We start from the raw sequence: 4878 nt of genomic DNA on the forward strand, positions 1-4878 counted from the left end.
ACCCTAAAAGTATAATTCTTCTTTATAAAAGACAAAATTCTTTTGTCTTTGGATATTTTGTCACTCATTCAATAAATCTTTATAAGCATTTAATGCTTGCCAGATACTGTTCTAGGCACAAAATAAAATCCTCACTTCCACAAAGCTTATACTCTAAAGTGAGAACGTAGAAGACTGGGGAGAGGCAAAAATCATTTTATGTAATTGGTAAGTGTGATGTATAATTCTATGTAAGTATGATGAATGTTATGAAGAAAAATCTCAGAAAGGAGATGGAAAATACTGTTTTTGATAGTGACCAGGAAAGGCTCTTTTAAGAAGATGACAGTTGAGCAGAGAGCTGAAGCCACGTAGATACCTGGAACAAGAACTGTCCAAATAGGAGAACTTTGTGGTAGATGAATGTAGAAGTTACCTTCTGATTGCTCTTTTCTCTGTGAAAGAAGCAGGAGAATTATCAGCTGAAAAGGGGTAAGAGGGTTAGAGGTTTTGCGAAATAGTCTAGGAGAGTAAGATGTTGAATTTACCAGTGGTATGTAGTAGGATTGTGAGGGCCCATCTTGGGCTGTGAGTCAAACTTAAACTAATAAGCATAACTGTGCCTCTTTCCTCTAGCTATATTCAGTGCTTGGTAGAAAGTTGGATTTAACCACAGTTGGATACAAGGAATAGAGGAGGAGCAAGGGAATTTAGAATGTATACAAGGGAGTGACTCTCATTTAAGCTACAAGAGCACAAAATGGGTGATGGATGGAGATGGGTAGTGCTGGGTAGCGGGCTTAGTTGTTTGGAGGTCCCATTGAGGTTAAAGAGCTTTTAAGAGTATAGATAGGCCGGGCGCGGTGGCTCAAGCCTGTAATCCCAGCACTTTGGGAGGCCGAGATGGGCGGATCACGAGGTCAGGAGATCGAGACCATCCTGGCTAACACGGTGAAACCCCGTCTCTACTAAAAAATACAAAAAAACTAGCCGGGCGAGGTGACGGGCGCCTGTAGTCCCAGCTACTCGGGAGGCTGAGGCAGGAGAATGGCGTAAACCCGGGAGGCGGAGCTTGCAGTGAGCTGAGATCCGGCCACTGCACTCCAGCCTGGGAGACAGAGTGAGACTCCGTCTCAAAAAAAAAAAAAGTATAGATGTCAGAAAGAATGAGTTGGAAAAATAAAATGTAGTGGTTAGGATATGAAAAGCTTGGAATTGAGATTTGTGGGAAGTTTAGGTAATGACAAGACTAAGGGGAATGAGTGGTTGAGATGTTATTAAAAATAACTAGAGGTAGGGATGTGAGAACTTAGAGCTCGGGGTTTCAAATGGATCATCTATTTGATTATTAAAATTTTCCCCCAAAAAATGACAGGAATAATCCTGGGGACACGGGGACAGTAAATGATTGCAATAAGGAGGAGTGGCAAGGGGATATGCTGAGGGCGTGAGGTAGGCAAGGAGGAAGAATAATCCAGATGCCTGCAGAGGAGTTGAGGGATGCCTGCCTGGGGTTTAGCATCAAACACAGCCATCCTTTGACAGGTTTGGAGGAAGATAATATCCTCAAGACAGCCAGGTTTCAGTTAGCGTGTGTGGAGACTGACATAAACCAAAATATAGTCATGACGAGTAATCCTGATGGGAAGTGGATAATTCATTCTCATTGCCGTCTTTTGGCCATTTGCTTTGTGAGGCAGGGAGTGTTGGGTGAGATCAAGGGGTAAGATTGTCAGGAATTCTGTGAGCTGCTTTTCAACTAACTAAAAACAGATAGTGGTTCTTAGTGTTAGTGGTAGGGATGGGATCAGAATTTCCTGGGAGAGCTTTTTGGATACCTCAATTCATATTCACTACCTGATTAGGGACCTGGCAAGAGATACATTAAAATGCATACATTAATTATTAAAAGTATTCGTACATAAATATGTATATATGTGTGTGGCAAATGCTATTTGATAGCTATTACTGTTTTTGACTTGACTGTTACGTATTCAACTTGTGAGGCTAGGAAATGCACATGTTAGCAGTGTTATATTAAATAAACCGTGAGCCCTCCTCTTCTAAATATCTTCTCACTAAAATACCTTTGAAGACATAGGAAAAGATGAAAACTCACAACAAAGTTGAAAATAACATTGCAGACATTATCTAGAGAAAACTAAAACTTACTGAAAGAAGACGATTTATGAAAAAAATGAACACTCAGCCGGGTGTGATGGCTCATGCTCGTAATCCCAACACTTTGGCAGGTCGAGGTGGGAGGATCTCTTGAGGCCAGGAGTTTGAGACCAGCCTTGGTGGCATAGCAAGACCCCATCTCCATAAAAAATAAAAATAAAAAATTAGCCAGTTGTGGTGGTATGTGCCTGTAGTCCTAGCTGCCTGGGAGCCTGAGGTGAGAGGATTACTTGAGCCCAGGAGTTTGAGGCTGCAGTGAGCTACAGTTGCACCATTGTAATCCAGCCTGGATGACAGAGCAAGACTCTGTCTCAGAAAAAAAAAAAAACACAAATTTTTAAAGAAAAAAATTAAGAGCATTCAAGCTTTGGCACGTGAAACCTAAAAAACAAAAATAGGAGATACTACATAATTCATTCATCTTTTGCCTCTGAATTCAGAGACAGGATCTGTATCAACCAGAAAATTGGTATCCTCCTCCCGTCTGCATTCTTATAATAACTGTAAGAAGTAGTACTTAATATAAAACAAGTGGGTGGAAAGTATGTATGTGTACTTGGTTTAAGTGGAGAAGGTAATCATAATCAGGGGACACAGAAGCTATTAATGTATTCATTGCCTTCAGATTATACATGGGCAGATCCAAAAATTAAATTTTTTTTTGTTTCCTTTAGTAAACAATGCACAGTTCTGTGGATTTTCATTTTTGGACCAATGAGCATTACTTACAAGTAATTACTTACTAGTAATGCTATTACTTACTTAATAAGTAAATTACTAAAGACCACTAAAATGTGTTTCCACAAATGAAAATCAATGTTTTATTAGAGTTTGCTTAGGACTCTACTTATAAGATGCCTGGTTCCTGTACAAGGTTTATAATTTTGCAAGAATGCACAAAAGTGTTTATACAGGTGTTGTCACACAGCAGGTCAGACAACTGACAGAAACTATCCTACGGTCAGTACTCAAGCATTTTCTTATGAATGTATCATCCTGTTGGGAGGTGTTCATGGTTTTCTGCTATTTTGCATTTCAGATATGTATTATTTTAGTTTAATAGCCATTGAGATTGCTATAGATTATTTGATTTGTGTATAATGATGTATATATGCATATTTCACTATATTTTTCTAGTTTTCTATAACTGGGTTTTAAATATTTTTGGTAGAATAATATGCTTTCATTGCTAAAATAAATACCCCTCTATATTGCTTATAACATTTTGATGATGTAGCCAGTGAATATGTGCTAATTTAAATAACTTGTATATAGAATTAAGCCAACTGCCATATTATAACTGGGTTCTTTTTAACTTAATAAGATATTGTTTTATAATATTAAATCATATGTTTAAGCTCATTCTCTTTAAAAATAAACAATAAGCAATTTCTATATGTTCCTCTCAGGTCTTTATTAGGAATTTGCTTTAGAGCAGGGATTGTATTTTGGATTTTCTTTAAACTTCTTACCCCACTTCACATATCCCCAGGTACTCTTCCCAAGACAGGATACATGACAGAAACACATTTAATTTAATTGAACAACTGGAAAAGCTTATTAGCCTTTCTTATAGTGGAGTCATTTCACAGTGACCCTTGGGAAATCTGTAAAACATTATACCAGTTAGGAGGACTTTTTCCCTTTTTTTTTTTTTTTTTTTTTCTGAGACGGAGTCTCGCTCTGTCGCCCAGGCTGGACAGGCTGGAGCGCAGTGGCCGGATCCCAGCTCACCGCAAGCTCCGCCTCCTGGGCTCACGCCATTCTCCTGCCTCAGCCTCCCGAGTAGCTGGGACTACAGGCGCCCGCCACCTCGCCCGGCTAGTTTTTTTTGTATTTTTAGTAGAGACGGGGTTTCACCGTGTTAGCCAGGATGGTCTCGATCTCCTGACCTCATGATTTTGTATTTTTTTAGTAGAGGCGGGGTTTCACCGTGTTAGCCAGGATGGCCTTGATCTCCTGACCTCGTGATCCACCCGTCTCAGCCTCCCAAAGTGCTGGGATTACAGGCTTGAGCCACCGCGCACGGCCTTTTTCCCATTTTAATGAAAGTTTTATGGATCTTTTTCCCCTATAGTCGATTTCTTTCAAATTCTGCTTCTTTGGGGCTTAGGTCTTATGACTTGCATAGTAACAACAGAAAACGCCTATTACATGCACTTCCTATGGAACCAGAAAAATTCTAATAGAATGGAAGATAACTGTTTCTCTAGCCTGTCTCCTATTAGTTATCAAAAGCTGGTAAGTAAGTAATTATGTTCAGAGTTAGGAATAATAGAGGTAAATGGAGAAATGGATGAATAAGATGTTTAAACAAGAAAGGTCAAAATTTAAAGCTGTATTTAATAACTAGGACCCTGAATACTATGTTCACAAGCAAAAGTGGTCTTTCAAAAGGTTTTACCAAAATGTAATGAACCTAAATTGTCTTCATAGCATTTATGGCACTCTTTTGGGTCATAATCTGTGAGGAGTAAGGACAAAATTGGGGTGGAGAATGAGTAGGAACCAGAATAATAACTTTGAAAGGAAAAGAAGGTAAATGTACATCATTATAGGGCCTGTTCTTTGTTCACATCCAGGCTTTGCAAATGCTGCTCCCCTGCTTGGAAAACCCTGTCTTTCATTCCCTTCCTGGCTTTCTTAGCACTTCCTCCTCCTTATCCTTCAGAATTCAGCCTAGGGATCATTACCTCCTGGCAGCCTCTCCTGATGGCT

The sequence above is a fragment of the Rhinopithecus bieti genome, unplaced genomic scaffold, assembly GCF_001698545.2.
Source record: "Rhinopithecus bieti isolate Rb0 unplaced genomic scaffold, ASM169854v2 scaffold_19840, whole genome shotgun sequence".
NCBI classification, from domain to species: Eukaryota; Metazoa; Chordata; class Mammalia; order Primates; family Cercopithecidae; genus Rhinopithecus; species Rhinopithecus bieti.